The 17,671-nt window shown below is 45.3% G+C and overlaps 1 protein-coding gene across 2 annotated transcripts in view; it reads right to left on the bottom strand.

The window, feature by feature from the left end:
• LOC140428010 (interleukin-1 receptor accessory protein-like 1) overlaps positions 1 to 17,671 on the bottom strand; it is a 2,037,829-nt gene that overhangs the window by 879,381 nt on the left and 1,140,777 nt on the right. The gene's annotated exons all lie outside the window — the stretch shown is intronic.

Raw genomic sequence — 17,671 nt, 5'->3', positions numbered from 1 at the left:
ATCCAGAAGATAAAAGAAACATCTTTTAACAGAAGCACATTAGGTTTACATTCACTACTGAGAACTTTTATAATTCTGAATGCACCAAATGATCAAGAGATAGTCTTTTCATAGCAGAGAGATCAATAATACACCTGCTCTGTCTAGCTTCAGCTCCAACACTGAAAACGAAACAAAAACACACCCTGCAGCAAACAGCCTAAAACGAAAGTAAAAAAGCTGACAGACAGACCAGCTCCACGCACACTCGGACATCACTGATAAACACACATTTCTTAAAGGTACTCTCACTACAGATACTTACGTACACACCCATTTATAAACACCCATTTCTTAAAGGTACTCTGACATGACACCTCCCCCCAAGAAAAAAAAACCCATCAACTTCAAGATGGTTTCATTTTTCACCTTTTCATTATTCTTTAAGAAATGCACACAGTAAATATACTTTTTCGTTTCAAAAAAACAACACACGCAAACAGGTACAACAAAATAGTCCATTTTTTGTTTCTCCTCTAACTGGAATCCTTCTCGATTGACAGTCTCTTTGAACAAGAAGGTCTCTACATGATCTATCCATTTCTCTATGCCTCGGAATTTCTCTTTAAAGTCAGATTCTTTTGTTCAATCTGATCACAGAGTCCCTTGTAGTTCGCCAACACATGAGCATTGGTTATCACAGCTTTCAGGCCGCCAAATGCCTGTTGAAACTCCGCTGTCCACTGGAATTTGTTGCGCTTCATGAGCAAGTCCTTCAGTGGAGCAATCACGCTACAAAGGTTTTGTCTGGTTTAGGTACCATCACTATGGGTGAGCTCCATTGGCTGGAACTCACTTCAATTATGCCATTTTAAGCATACTCTCAATCTTTTTGTTAACCTGTGCCAATTTTAAAGGGTTAAGTCTACATGGATGTTGTTTGATTGGAACAGCATTTCCCACATCTACATCATGTATAGCCATTGTAGTACTTCCCAATTTATCTCCACAAACTTGCCCATGTAATATCAATAACTCTTTCAGGTCAGTTTGTTTTTCCTCTGGAAGATAACTCAACAAGTTATCCCAATTTTTAAGAATATCCTCGTTTTCCTATTTAATTTGTGGTATGTCAAATTCACAGTCATCTGGATTTGGTTCGTCACTTTGAGCTAGAATCATTAAAATCTCCTCCTTTTTCTCTCCTTCCCTTTCAAAGTACATTTTAAGCATATTCACATGGCACACTCAGTGAGTCTTCCTTTTATCTGGTGTTTTTACCACATAATTCACCTCACTTCATTTCCTTTCAATCTGATAAGGTCCACAAAACTTCGCTTTTAAAGGTTCACCTACCACTGGTAACAACACTAAAACTTTATCTCCACTGGCAAAACTACGAACTTTGGATTTCTTGTCCGCTACCCGTTTCATCACATTTTGTGCACCTTTTAAATGTTGTCTTGCCAATTCACCTGCTCTATTTAATCGTTCCCTAAAATTTGACACGTCATCCAATAATGTAAGTTCTAATTTCTCACTCACCAATTTTTCCTCAATCAATTTAAGTGGTCCTCTTACCTCATGCCCAGAAATTAGTTCAAAAGGACTAGATTTGGTGAATCATTAGGTGAATCCCTAATTGCAAACAGTACGAATGGAATTCCTTTATCCCAATCCTCTGGATTATCGTTACAATAAGCCCTCAACATTGTCTTTAATGTCTGATGCCAGCTTTCTAACGCTCCCTGTGATTCTGGATGGTATGCAGTTGATTTAAATTGTTTTATTCCTAAGCTATCCATAACTTCTTTGAATAACCTTGAGGTAAAATTCGATCCTTGATCTGATTATATTTCTGTGGGTAGTCCATATCGAGTAAAGAACTTAAGTAACTCCTCCACAATATTTTTAGCTGTAATATTACATACTGGAATGGCCTCTGGAAACCTAGTAGACACATCCATTGTAGTCAAAAGATATTGATTCCCACATTTCGTTTTCGGAAGCGGTCCTACGCAATCAATTAGGACCCTTGTAAAAGGTTCCTCAAATGCTGGAATGGGTATTAAGGGCACTGGTTTTATCACTGCTTGAGGTTTCCCTATCACTTGACATGTGTGACATGATTGACAAAATTTAACTACATCTTTATGTAGACCAGGCCAATAAAAATGTTTTTGGATTTTAGCTTGAGTTTTCCTTATTCCCAAATGACCTCCCACTGGTACTTCATGTGCAACTCGCAACACCTCCTTTGTCTATGCTACCGGCAATACTACTTGATGAACTTCTGCCCACTTTACATCCGCCTGCATATGTAAAGGTCTCCATTTTCTCATCAAGACATTACTTTTACAGTAATAACACTCTGGTATACACACAGATTCCTCTTCTGTGTATGCTTTCTGATACATCCATTTTATTTCTACATCTTTCTGTTGTAACTCCGCCAATTTTCCTGAACTAAAAATATCCGCCTCATCCTCTACCTGTTCTTGTTCTTTTTCAACCATCTGATCAAAAATCGTTTCTGATAATTGCACTTCAACTTCATTTTCACTCTTTGATTTCTCCTCTTGTCTTAACATGTGACTTTGCGACCTTGGTACTACACAATCTGGAAAAATCCCAGGATACTCGTCCTTCAACACTTCAGTTGTCTGATTTTCCACTGGCTTATCAACCACAGTAGGCATCACTCCCACCTGTGATCCAGCTTATCATTACCCAAGATAAACTGTATTCCTGGACAAGATAGTTTCTCTATTACTCCTACTACCACTTCACCACTCTTCACTGGACTGTCTAACCTTACCTTATATAATGGAACACTACTCCTCTCACCCTGAATTCCACATATTACTACCTTTCCTAGAAACATTCTTCCAAACTACAGAACTACTCATCTCTTACCATTAAAGATTGACTCGCTCCAGTATCTCTTAAAATTCTGACTTCTTTACCTGCTCCTCCTGATACACATGAGTAAACTTTACCCACACAAGTAAATTCTTTAAAGAGATCTGGCACCTTCTTATCAATCACCTCTTGATCAGGCTGTACAATCTTTTGCACCTCCTTCGCTTCACTTGAACTTTCCTTTCCCACTTTAACAAACCCCACTGTCTTATCCTGTTTTACCACATCAGCTTTCCCAGTGCTTTTCTTCAACCACTAACACTGTGACTTTACATGGCCTAGTTTATTACAATGAAAACATTTAAAATTTTTCATTTCTTTTCCACCCTCCTGGATTTCTTTTTTAATCTGAGGTACACACTCCTTATTCTCTCCCACCAGATCACCTTTACCTTTACCACTTGAGTATTTCTCATGTCCCCAGTTTCTATCCCTCAAAGGCTGAAACTGATGTCGGAAACCAAGCTTTGATTTATGAACTAATTCATAATCATCTGCCATTTCTGCTGCTAATCTCGCAGTTTTAACCCTCTGCTCTTCCACATGAGTTCTCACTACATCAGGAAATGAATTTTTAAACTCTTCCAAAAGTATAATTTCTCTGAGAGCTTCATACATTTGGTCTATTTTTAAAGCCCTTATCCACCTATCAAAATTACTCTGTTTGAAACTTTCAAACTCCATGTATGTTTGACCAAATTCTTTCCTTAAATTTCTAAACCTTTGTCTGTGGGCTTCAGGCACTAGCTCATATGCACCTAAGATGGATTTCTTCACCTCCTCATACGACCCAGATACCTCCTCCGGTAGTGTAGCAAACACTTCACTAGCCCTACCTATCAGCTTTGTTTGAATCAGTAATACCCACATGTCCTGTGGCCATTTCATTTGTTTAGCCACCTTCTCAAATGAAATGAAAAAGGCTTTTGCCTCCTTCTCGTCAAACATGGGCAATGCTTGGACATATTTAAATAGATTCCCACCAAGCCTTCGACTTTGACTCTCTTTCTCACTATCCTCATCACTATCATCCAACTGTACGTTTCCCTTTATGTCTGCCAATTTTAACTGACTGTCACATTTCATGGCCATTTTCTGAAATTCAAACTCTCTCTCTTCATGTTTTTCCCTGATCTATATCTCCCTTTTTCTTTCTTTCTGTTCTGCTAGGGCTATTCTTTCTGTTTTCCTTTCTTCTCTCTCTTTTTCCTCTTTCTCTTTTTCTCTTTCTTTTTCCTCTCTCTCTCTTTCGTATTCAAGCTGCTTTAATTCTTTCTCATGATCCATTTGTTTAATTTGTAACTGAATTTTTGCCATTTCCAATGTGTCAAACTGTATCTCAGGCAACTTTAAATGCTTAGCCACTGCCATAATTACCTCATCTTTTCGGATTTTGTCAGGTAATGTTAACTGCAATGTTTTTGCCAAATCTAACAGTCTGCTTTTAGTCTCTGTCCGTAAGGTACTGCGTATGACCGTCTCCACACCCAACAACTTCAGGTCCACTGAAAGAGCCATTGTCCACAACTCATGCCCTACTTAAACTAAAATACCACACCTGAAAAGAAACCACAATATGTTCACCACTCACTGTCTTTAAGTTCACTAAACCAATCCAATAGATAGACTTTTATCCCACTCGAGCCCCCAATTTGTTATGGGCCAGGGTTTAGAGAACCCCAAAATGTATCATGGAGTTCACCTGACCCACAACTTTTAATAGATTGTGGTATGGGGAGCACACGGCCCACTCTACAGGTGTGGTACAGCAGAAATCGAAAAGTATTGTTTAAAGCAAAACAATGTTTATTCTCTGAACTCAAGTTAACCGTTTTGAAACATGCAGTGAACATCTTCGCAACCATCAATTCAAAGACAAACCCCAAAGAATACAACACTAAGTAATCCTTAATAACTTCCCAAACAACATCCAGAAGACAAAAGAAACACCTTTTAACAGAAGCTCATTAGGTTTACATTCACTACTGAGGACGTTTATAATTCTGAATTCACGGAATGATCAAGAGACAGCCTTTTCATGGCAGAGAGGTCAACAATACACCTGCTCTGTCTAGCTTCAGCTCCAACACTGAAAACGAAACGAAAACGCACCCTGCAGCAAACAGCCTAAAACGAAAGTAATAAGCTGACAGACAGCCCAGCTCCACCCACACTCTGACATCACTGACAAATACCCATTTCTTAAAGGTACTCTCACTACAGATACTTATATACACACCCATTTATAAACACTCATTTCTTAAAGGTACTCTCACATGAAAATAGGAACATAGGGAAGAACGGGGAACCAGTTAATTTGTTTATACTGTGATCAACCATCAGCTTCAATGGCATGCCCAAATGTCTGTGAACTCTTTGAGAGTCTAAATTCATGTCACTATTTGAACATTGTTAGGAAGGACTCCTATGATTGAGCAATTGCTTGGGGAAAGTTCAAAGGCCTTGGAGGAGAATTTTGTTCATTTTCAGACAGTTACTTTATCTGACTTTTCACTTTTTTCAACTTTACACTGGCATCATATTTGGGAGCTAATGTTTGGGGAAATCCCTTTTGTTTTCTTGCAGATTGAGACAACGACTATCTTATGTATCTCTCTTTACCCTGGATATGTCTCTGGAATATGATGAGTGTCAGCCATGGCTCTATTGGTATCACTCTTACCTTGGAGTCAATAAGGTTCTAGTTTCAAGTCTAACTCCACAACTTGAGCATAAAATCAAGACTGAAACTCCAGTGCAATGCTGACGGAGTGCTGCATTATTGGAGTTGCTGTCTTTCGGAAGACATGTTAAACTGAGGTCCCACCTGCTTTCTAAAAGAGCCCATTTCAAAGAATAACAGAGGAGTTACCCCGGTATTCTGGCCAATATATGTCCTGCAAATCAACATCACAAGAACAGATTATCTGGTCATTCGCACTTTGTTGCCTGTGGGAATTTGCTGAATACAAATTAGTTATCACATTTCCTACATGATAACAGTGACTACAGCTACTTTGTTGGCTGTAAAGCACTTTGAGCGATCCAGTGGTTGTGAAAAGTGCTTTCTAATTGCAAGCCTTTCATGCTTTGGAAAATGAGCTGCGGAAGGAAGACAGCAATTTGTCTCTTTAATAAATGTTTTAAGCACTCTACATGGGTGGTGATCTTTATTATTTGAAATTTTTAAAGACCCAAAAAGGAAGATCTAAATGTTTCTCTCTTAGTCGTATTTTATATTTTCCACTTCAGAATGGAAGGGAGGTGGAGCGGAATGATGGGGTGGCGGGATGGGAAGCCAATTACAGTTCTCAGGATAGAAAATGTAATTGTAGTTCACTGCCTGTTGCAGTATGACTCCCCTCAAAGGCTTGTGATGTATCATTTGTTTTCTGGATGATATAAGCTTTGCATTTCAACCAAGTAGATGAAGGCCTTTCCCCTCAATTTTTTCCCTCTTCTATTGAGAGCACTGGTTCAAGTTGCGATATGACTCTACAAGTGCCAATAAACCTCCATAATTCAACCAAGTGGAAAATCTTTATAAATCGACCACAGCAATGACTGCCAGAAAGCTTTTTTGAGTAGGGAAAGTGAAAAATCAACCTCAGCCAGTTCTCACATCCTCTAACTTCTGTGACATTTCCTGCAAGTGTCAAAAGCCAGTGATTTGGAGCACATATCCTTGCTAATTTTGTTCCCTTTTCAGTTGTCAAGCAGAAGTTGAACAACAAATCAGACATCCTTAAATGTACTCATCCACCGCACTCTGGGGTACTCAATTCCACAGATTCATGACCCTTTGAGAGAAGTAATTCTCCTCATCTCTGTTTTAAATCAGCCATCCCTTAACCTAAAACTATTACCTCTTGTTCTAGATTTCCCCACAAGAGGAAGCATCCGCTTTACATCTACTTTGTCAATACCTTTGTGATCTTATATACTTTAATTAGGTCATCTCTCATTCTTATCAACTCGAGAGAGTATAGGCCTAAACTGCTCAATCACTTTTCATAAGACAAACCCTCATTTCTAGAATCAATCTGTAGTGATCTCTGTATATGTATATACGTAAAGGGGTAATTTGTAATCAGTCCAGTCAAATGACCACGAGAGGTCAACACTAACAGCGGGTATAAAGACAAGCTAATCTGTTTTCCTGATTTCTTTGGGTGTGTTGTGACTAGAGAACAGAAGTGTACAGTTAGCTCAGAGTGCAAGTATAATGGGCAAGATTCTGTGATCCTGATGCTAAGTGTTGATGCCATCGGAAACGCCGTTGCGTTTCTCGACAGCGTAAACACGGCCTCAGGATCAACAATTCTGGCACCTACAGGGGGCCAGCACGGCACTGGAGCGGTTCACGCTGCCCCAGCTGCTGGTCCTGGCATCAACTGGGCGCGCGGGGTCCGTGCATGCGCAGAGGCACCGGCGCCAACGCACGCATACGCAGTAGGTCCCTTCAATGCGCCAGGCCCGACGCAACATGGCGCAGGGCTACAGGGGCCGGAGCGGAGGAAAGGAGGCCCCCAGCCAGAGAGGCCGGCCGGCCGATCTGTGGACACCGATCACGGGCCAGGCCACATCGGAGTCGGACACCACTCCTCCCCCCACAGGCCGCCCCCAGTCCCTTCCAAGCTGAGTTCCCGCCGGCTGAGAGCAGGTGTAGACGCTGCCGGTGGGACTCGGCTTTTGCACGACGGCCGCTCGGCCCATCCCGGGCCGAGAATCGGTGGGGGGGGCGCACCGGCGCCGCGCCAACCACGCCAGCGCCATTGGCTTCGATTCTCCGCAGCGTGCCGGTGTCGGGGCGGCCTGGCGCGATTCGAGCCGATTTCGGGGATTCTCCGGCCCGGCCCCGCGCTGAGAGAATCCCGCCCAATATTCATAGTTTAATCTAATTCTATCTTGTTTAATTTACTCGCTAGTAAAAGTATTAAAGAACCAAACTCACAAGTTAATTGATTAGTTACTCAATAAATTATTTGTTATCACTGGACGACTTTGAGTATTCATCATCATCAAAGTTAAGAGCTTCTCGACATAAACAAATGAGTAACACATATTACTTCAAGTAATGTAACACAATCGAGTGAACGCCCTCTGGACTGCCTTCAGTGCAGCTATATGCCTCCTCAAAACTGTACGAAGTACTCCAGGTGCAGTCTCACCAATGTACAGTTACAGCAACACTTCTCTATTTTTACACTCTATTCCTTTAGCTGGACACCCAGATCCCTCTGCACCGAAGCACTCTGAAGTTTCTACCTATTTAGATAATAGTCACCTTTCTATTTTCCCGACCAAAATAGATAACCTCACACTCATCCATGTTAAATGTCTTTTGCCAAATTTTGGTACACTCATCGAACCTATCTATATCTATTTGTAAATTTCTTACTCATTACAACAAGCTGTGTCCCCTGGAATAATATGTGGAGGCAGCAAAAATTACAAACCAATAGGCCAACCAGTTGGGAATTTCAGACATTGTTTGCAATCACATACATTACTTGATACATAAGGTAACATGTGGCTAGAGTGTGAGTTAGTGTCTGCCAATAAATTCCAGTGACTGTATATTTGCCACCTAAGTTTGGTTTTTGGGTTTGTAATGTAATCAAAAACTACAAGGACATCCTTCACAACCTTTAGTGTACACCTAATGACAATTTCCACATTGCAGTGCAATTAAGAATCGAGATGTTATTTAGTTATATTTCATGTAAAACTCTGCTTCGGCATAGCCTTAACCTCTGCAATTCATCAAGCTTAAACGGGGCCTCTGATTTGCCAACCTGGACATTCATTAAAGCATGCCCAAGTAAAAATTATATTCTGTGCTGACAGCTGCTATTTCCTGACAGGTTTCCTACAGTTTGCATTTGCCAGGTCTATGAAAGTGTCAGCAATGCAACGCTAGCCCGTCTGAATCTTGCCAGGGACAGATGTATGAAAGTAAAAAGGCTGCTGAGAGTCTTTTTTTAAATCTCTTTCAGAATCACAAGCATGTTCACATATTCATTTGTTGCTGTTCCAGTTCTTTTCAGGCCACATTCACACCATCCATTTTTCCGTACAAATTCATTATATTCAACTCGATAAAAAGTATTGGATTGTGCAGTGTTATCAATTATTGTACATCGTACCTTCAGCAGTGTACAACTACAGTGACATTTTTATATAGTAGAATGACCTAGTACTTTCAAAAAAGACATTGTGACAGAAACAGGCCATTTTCCATTAATATCACACTAACAAGGTTCATCTGAAATCTATATCTTATTCATTAATATATCTAATGGAACTTTACATTGTTAAGAAAATTATACAAAATAAAAGTTATTTTCATTGAAGAAGAGGCACATACTTAATAATAAATATAATTCCTGTATGAATAAAAAAAATCTATTTCAATTACAGGGAAGGACTTCCACAGTCACTTTGTGTGTCAAAACCAGAACCAATGGGCGGGATTCTCCATTTTGCCGGCACCCAGGGGTTTTCCAACGGCGTGGGTCTGCCCCACAATGGAAAACCCCATTGACCGGCCAGCGTAACGGAGAATCCCACTGGCGGGGTGACGCAGAAATGTGGCGCTGCGCAACGGAGAATCCAGCCCAATATTGTTTTTTAAAAAATATATATTTATTAAAGTTTTTTAACAACACAATTTTTCTCCCTTACAAACAATAACCCCCCCCCCACGTAACAAAAAATCGCACTGAGCAAGATATATACATGGCAAAATGGTATATTTACATAGCTTTATACACTGTCTCTCTCCCGCACGTGCCAGTTTCCCCCACCCTTCATGTTATCTCTTGCTCATCCATCCCTGAAGCAGTCCCCCATTCCCCCCCCCTTCGCGCCCCCCTCCCAAGACGCACCCCCCCCCCCCCCCAACCCCCGTGGGTTGCTGCTGCTGCTGACCGACCTTCCTCTAACGCTCCGCGAGATAGTCTAGGAACGGTTGCCACCGCCTGTAGAACCCCTGCGCAGACCCTCTCAAGGCAAACTTTATCCTCTCCAGCTTAATGAACCCAGCCATGTCGTTTATCCAGGCCTCCACGCTGGGGGGCTTCGCCTCCTTTCACATTAGCAAGATCCTTCGCCGGGCTACTAGGGTCGCAAAGGCCAGAATGTCTGCCACTTTCGCCTCCTGCACTCCCGGCTCGTCCACTACTCCAAATATTGCTTGCCCCCCCAGCTTGGCTTGACCTGGACTTTCACCACCTGAGATATTGTTCCCGCCACTCCTCTCCAGAACCCCTCCAGTGCCGGGCATGACCAAAACATATGGACATGGTTCGCCGGGCTCCCTGAGCACCTTCCACATCTCTCCTCTACCCCAAAGAACCTACTCAACCTCGCCCCCGTCAAGTGCGCTCTGTGAACCACCTTAAATTGTATCAGGCTGAGCCTGGCACACGAGGAGGAGGAATTAACCCTACCTAGGGCATCAGCCCACTGACCTTCCTCGATCTCCTCCCCCAGCTCCTCCTCCCATTTACCCTTCAACTCTTCTACTAGCGCTTCCCCCTCTTCTTTCATCTCTTCGTGTATTGCCGACACTTTGCCCTCCCCGACCCATACACCCGAGATCACCCTGTCTTGAACTTCTTGTGCCGGGAGCAACGGGAATTCCCTCACGTGTCGCCTCACAAAAGCCCTCACCTGCATATATCTAAAGGCCTTTCCCGGGGGTAACTCGAACTTCTCCTCCAGTGCCCCTAGGCTCGCAAATGTCCCATCAATGAACAGGTCCCCCATTCTTCTGATCCCCGCCCGATGCCAGCTCTGGAACCCCCCCGTCCATCTTCCCTGGGATAAACCAGTGGTTACCCCTGATCGGGGACCACACCGAGGCCCCCACTGTACCCCTGTGCCGTCTCCACTGGCCCCAGATCCTTAACGTTGCTGCCACCACCGGGCTCGTGGTATACTTTGATGGTGAGAACGGCAGCAGTGCCGTCACCAACGCCCCCAGGCTCGTTCCTTTACAGGACGCCATCTCCATCCTCTTCCATGCCGCCCCCTCTCCCTCCATAACCCACTTGTGGATCATCGCCACATTTTCTGCCCAGTAGTAGCTCCCTAGGTTTGGCAGCGCCAACCCTCCTCGGTCCCTATTGCGTTCCAGGGGTCTTATTCGCCCACACAAGCCCCATAATGCTCCTACCTACTCTCTTAAAAAAGCCTTTCGTGATCACGATGGGAAGGCACTGAAACACAAACAGAAACCTCGGAAGGACCACCATTTTGACCGTCTGCACTCTACCCGCCAGCGAGAGCGGTAACATGTGCCATCTTTTGAAGTCCTCCTCCATTTGGTGCACCAACCTCGTCAGATTCAGTTTACGTAGGGCCCCCCAACTCCTGGCTATCTGGATCCCCAGATACCGAAAACTCCCCGCCGCCCTCCTCAGCGGTAGGTCCCCAGGCCCTCTTTCTTGGTCCCCTGCCTGTAAAACAAAGAGCTCACTCTTCCCTACATTGAGCTTATAGCCCAAAAACTCCCCAAACTCCCTTAGAGTCTGCATGACCTCCACCATCCCCTCCATTGGATCTGCCACATACAGCAACAGGTCATCCACATATAGCGACACCCGATGCTCTTCTCCCCCTCAGACCACCCCCCTCTATTTATTAGACTCCCTCAATGACATGGCCAAGGGTTCGATCGCCAATGCAAACAACAGGGGGGACAGCGGGCACCCCTGCCTCGTTCCTCGGTACAGCCGAAAGTACTCCGACCTCCGCCGGTTCGTCACTACACTCGCCACCGGGGCTCTGTAAAGGAGCTTAACCCAGCTGATAAACCCTCCCCCGAACCCAAACCTACGCAGCACCTCCCAGAGGTACTCCCACTCTACTCGGTCAAAGGTCTTTTCCGCGGCCACAGCTGCCACTATCTCCGCCTCTCCCTCCTCCGATGGCATCATTATCACGTTTAAGAGCCGCCGCACATTAGCGTTTAATTGTCTGCCCTTTACGAATCCCGTCTGGTCCTCATGGATCACCCCCGGGACACAGTCCTCAATCCTCGTGGCCAGCACTTTTGCCAACAACTTAGTGTCCACATTGAGGTGCGAGATCGTCCTGTACGATCCACATTGCAGTGGGTCCTTGTCCCGCTTTAGGATCAAAGAAATTGTCGCTTCTGACATTGTCGGGGGCAGGGTCCCCTCCTCTCTTGCCTCGTTAAAGGTCCTCACTAGTAGCGGGGCCAACAGGTCTACGTACTTTCTGCAGAACTCCACCGGGAATCCGTCCGGCCCCGGGGCCTTCCTCGCCTGCATACTCCCCAAACCCTTGCTCAACTCCTCCAACCCAATTGGTGCCCCCAAACCAGCCACCTCTTGCTCCTCCACCCTCGAGAATCTCAGTTGGTCTAGGAATCGTCTCATCCCCTCTTCCCCCGCTGGGGGCTGGGATCTGTACAGCTCTTCATAGAAGGCCTTGAATACCTTGTTTATTTTCGTCGCACTCCAAACCGTGGCTCCCCTTCCATCTTTGACTCCCCCTATTTCCCTCGCTGCAGTCCTCTTACGGAGCTGGTGTGCCAGCATCCGACTAGCCTTTTCCCCATACTCATAGGTCGCCCCCTGCGCCTTCCTCCACTGTGCCTCCGCCTTCCCTGTGGTCAACAGGTCAAACTCCGTTTGGAGCCCTCGTCTTTCCCCAAGTAATCTTTCCTCCGGGGCCTCTGCGTATCTCCTGTCCACTCTCAAAATCTCCCCCACTAACCTCTCCCTTTCCATGCCCTCTGTCTTCTCCCTATGAGCCCTGATGGAGATTAGCTCTCCCCTGATCACTGCCTTCAACGCCTCCCATACCACCCCCACCCGCACCTCCCCGTTGTCGTTGGCCTCCAAGTACCTTTCGATACACCCCCTCACCTTCCCACACACCACCTCATCTGCCAGCAGTCCCACATCCAGCCGCCACAGCGGGCGTTGGTCCCTCTCCTCTCCCAGCTCCAGTTCCACCCAGTGCGGGGCGTGATCCGAAACGGCTATGGCCGAATACTCCGTCCCCTCCACCCTCGGGATGAGCACCCTGCCCAGAACAAAAAAATCTATCCGGGAGTAGGCTTTGTGCATGTGGGAGAAGAAAGAAAATTCCCTGGCCTGCGGTCTTGCAAACCTCCATGGGTCCACTCCCCCCATCTGGTCCATAAACCCCCTAAGCACCTTGGCCGCCGCCGGCCTCTTTCCAGTCCTTGAGCTGGAGCGGTCCAGTGCTGGGTCCAACACTGTATTGAAGTCCCCTCCCATTATCAGGCCTCCTATCTCCAGGTCCGGAATGCGCCCCAACATGCGCTTCATGAATCCAGCATCATCCCAGTTCGGGGCGTATACATTTACCAACACCACCCACGTCCCTTGCAACCTACCGCTCACCATCACATATCTCCCTCCATTATCCACTACGATAGTCTTGGCCTCAAATGACACATGCTTTCCCACCAATATTGCCACCCCTCTATTCTTCGCGTCCAGTCCCGAGTGAAATACCTGTCCTACCCATCCCCTTCTTAACCTGACCTGGTCCGCCACCTTCAGGTGTCTCTCTTGGAGCATAGCCACGTCTGCCTTCAGTGCGCGAACACTCGAGCCCTCTTCACCGGCCCATTCAGGCCCCTCATTTTCCACGTTATCAGCCGGATTGGAGGGGCTCTCAACCCCCCCCCCACCCACCGACTAGCCATCTCCTTTTCTGGGCCAGTCCCGTGTCCGCGTCTCCCTCACCCTCCAGTCCCCCATCCGGGGACCTCCGTCCCAACCACCTTTTCTGTGTCCCATTCCCTTTCGGCCAGTGCAGCAGCAACCCTTTTCCCCCTCCTTCCCCCTCCCCCCTCCCCTCCCCCCCGCTAGACCCCTGTCTAGCCTTTTTGCTCCCCCCATATCAGCCCAATATTGTTGAATACATTTATGATGTTGTCACTGCTGTCAGCCAGACCAACTCCTTTACACCATTTTGCTATAACTTTCAAATGATTTAGAATTACGATATGGAGCACTATTATACTTCTAGCTCCATTTTAACAGTTTTAATTAATTATTATGTATGTTTTCATTTTTAACATAAAGAATACACTGAATAAAATGAAGAATGTACAGAAACATACTTCTTCACGACATTGAATTAAATGTGCTTTATCTGACTGAATAAACAGGCTAGAAATTACTGTTGCTGCGATCAGTCAACAAACTCAGTGCACTTGTGTGACACTTCTGTATCAGGTATTTTAAAGAAAGGCTTAACCCATTTACATTAAACACAACATCACAATTTTTTAATGAATGGACTTTGTGAGGTCCAGAGGTCATAAAATACACTATATAAATGCAAATCTATCTTTCTTTTTCCAAGTTAATTTAATATTCATGAGTGTCAGCCTGGCTGTTTGGGATTGCAGCATCATATTAGTAATAGTGGGATGCTTCCTCAACAGTTTTAAGGGTAACACAATGCTCAAATCACTGTAGCTAGTCTGAAAGCAAAGGCAACTAAGAATGAGACATTGGAAAAGAAAAACTTGCATTTAATGCACCATATCACTTCTCGTTCATATATCCAAACACTTCAGAAACGATGAAACAATTCTGAAATACAGCAAATATTGTTCTGTAAGGAAATAAGTCCCTCAAGAGCAGGGCCAGAAGGACTTTCCCTGAAGTTGGCTGGGCCAATGACTTCCTTCCTCTGGGCAATCTTCCCAGGTGAGGCAAAACCAGCTCACTCAGCAGCAGATAGCCAATGTGCATTATTAATTGTCCATTTCACAGAACTACACAGTGCACAAGAGGCCATTTGGCCCATCGAGTCTGCACCAACACGTGAAAGACACCTGACCTACCTACCTAATCCCATTTACCAACCCATAGCCTTGAATGTCATGACATGCCAAGTGCTCGTCCAGATATTGTTTAAAGGATGTGCAGCAACCAGTCTCTACCACCTTCCCAGGCAGTTCATTACAGTCCATCACCATCCTCTGGGGAAAAACATTTTTCTCACATCCCCCCTAAACAGCAGCTCCCCATCCACCCTGTCCATGCCCCTCATAACCATTAACACCTCAATCAGATTGTCCCTCAGTCTTCTCTGCTCCAATGAAAACAAGCCAGACCGATCCAACCTCTCTTCATAACTTAAATGTTCCATCCCAGGCAACATCCTGGTGAATCGCTTCTGCTCCCCCCCCTCCAATGCAATCACATCCTTCCTATAATGTGGTGACCAGAATTGCACAGTACTCCAGCTGCAACCTCACCAAAGTTCTATACAACTCCAACATGACCTCACTGCTTTTTTAAGTGTTTTTTCGACTGTTAAATGCAAATGTCCCATATGTCTTTTTTACCAGCCTATTAATCTGCCCTTCCACCTTCAGAGATCTATGACAAACATGCCAAGGTCCTTTTGTTCCTCAGAATATCCTAGTGTCATGCCATTCATTGAATACTGCCTTGTTAAATTACTCCTTCCAAAGACCACCACCTCACATTTATCAGGATTAAATTCCATCTGCCACTTATCTGTCTATTTGACCAACCCGTCGAAATCTTCCTATAACACAAGACACTCAACCTCACTGTTAACCACCCAGCCAAACCTATTGTCATCTGCAAACTGATTGGTCCTATCCCCCACATAGATATCTATGTCATTTATATAAATGACGAACAATAGGGGACACAGCAGAGATCCCTGTGGTTCGCCACTGGACACTGGACATCACCCTCTGACTCCTACAACTAAGCCAATTTTGAATCCATCTTATCAAATTGCCCTGTATCCCATGTGGGCTGATTGGGCACTCCAACAGGATGGGCCCACCAATGAGCGCCAAGTCGAGTAGGTGCCTTGCTCCGCTGGTCAGTGGATAGCGAAGGGCCTGAATCACCCCCTTTGCTGCAGCCACAGGCTCCTCCATCTATATTTCTGTCCATAGATCAGTGCATGAGAGAAATGATATGGTGCCATTAAATGCAGTTTTTTTCCTTCACAATGTCTTATTCTTAATTTCCTTTCAATGGGGTGTACTCACAACTGTGGCCAGAGATTTTTTTAAAATTCAATCAGTTTTCTGAGGGTGCCTCAAGATGGAGGCACCCTAACATTCCCCCTCTACCAAGCCTTAATTCAATAGCAGACCTGGAGGTGATCTCTGAATAGGCTGTCTTTGGGAGGGGCTTGCAGGTGGGCACCCTGACGTCAGAGCAGGATCAGGATCTGGAATTGGTCCTGATTCACGTTCATGCGCAAGAACAGAAGATTCCTCCTAATCCATCTATTTGGCAGATTAAATTTCCACTAGCAACAAAGAAATCAATGGCCAAGAATGAAAAGGGAAAATGGAAAACGCTATTTCCAACCATACACACTTAACTTACTCGGATTTTTCAGGGCCATCTTTTAATGGAGGCTTCTATAGAATTCAGTCAGTGCAGGAAACCTCAGAGTGAGCAACTGAGATAATTTGCGGTACAGTATTAATTGGCATAATCTGCAAGATTCTTTGAATTGGTACAAAGAGAAAGTAAGTGGGTGAGGGGGTAGGGTGGTCAAGTGGGTAGGCTGGGTAAGGTAAATGGGTAAGGGGATAGGGTGGGTGAGATGTGGGCAATGGGGTAGGAATGCAAGTGGGTAGAGTGGCAGGGTGACAGCTAGGTGGGGTGGTAGGCAAATAGGGCAGTTAGTTGATAGGGCGCCAGGGTGACAGGTGGTTTGGGTGGCAGAATGTCAGCCGGATAGTGTGGCAAGTTGGTCGGGTTGTACAGTTGGCACATGGGTAGGTTGGTAGATGGACAAAATTTCCGGTGGGTGAGAAGGTAATGTGGCAGGTGGGTAGGGTGGCAGGTGGGTACAGTGACAGTCGGCTAGGGTGTTCTGTGGGTAGAGTGGCAGGTGGATAGGGTGACAGGGTGACAGCTGGGTATGATGGTAGCTGTGCTGGGAGGCAGGGTGACAGGATGGCAGGTTTATGAGGTGGTAGGATGGCAGGTGAGTAAGGTGGCAGGTGGGTGAGTGGGAGCAGTTGGGTCAGGAGTTCACCAGGTCAGATCATGAGAAGTTGCTGGGGGGAGGGTGTTGACTGAACGCGGAAGTTAGAAATTAACTTGAGAGTTACGTTCGGCTTTTTCACTGATAAGCGTTTCCTGTGTAACAATCCAGGTAACTAAGTCAAAGTTATCCAGAGTCTCTGGCTCTAACTCAGTCAGAGGCCTTTTTGGAAGGTTTCAGGCAGCAGGGGAATTGTCAATCGAAAGTTCAACCTTCCTGGATAATCCCCAGAGACTACTTGCATTGGGATTTCTGAGGGGTCCCTTTGCGCATCTTCTGGGATACATCCAGTCTCCAACCATCTGGAGGTCTGAAGATTCAAGCCAAAGAAACAAAGGTGTGTGCAGGTGTGCTATTGGACTGAATTTAAAACATGCAAACCAAGCAAACAATAGGGAGAAAAAAGAACGCTGAAAATGTGGTCTGAAATTGTTGAACTCCGTGTTGAGTCCAGAAGGCTGCAAAGCAACTAATTGGCGGCACTGTAGCACAGAGTTTAACACTGTTGCTTCACAGTGCCAGGGTCCCAGGTTCGATTCCCAGCTTGGGTTACTGTCTGTGTGGAGTCTGCACGTTCTCCCCGTGTCTGCGTGGGTTTCCTCCGGGTGCTCCGGTTTCCTCCCACAAGTCCAAAAGACGCGCTGTTAGGTAATTTGGACATTCCGAATTCTCCCTCTGTGTACCCGAACAGGCG

This window comes from Scyliorhinus torazame, chromosome 8 (assembly GCF_047496885.1).
Source record: "Scyliorhinus torazame isolate Kashiwa2021f chromosome 8, sScyTor2.1, whole genome shotgun sequence".
Taxonomy (NCBI): Eukaryota; Metazoa; Chordata; class Chondrichthyes; order Carcharhiniformes; family Scyliorhinidae; genus Scyliorhinus; species Scyliorhinus torazame.
This window is presented reverse-complemented; position numbering and strand designations above follow the sequence as displayed.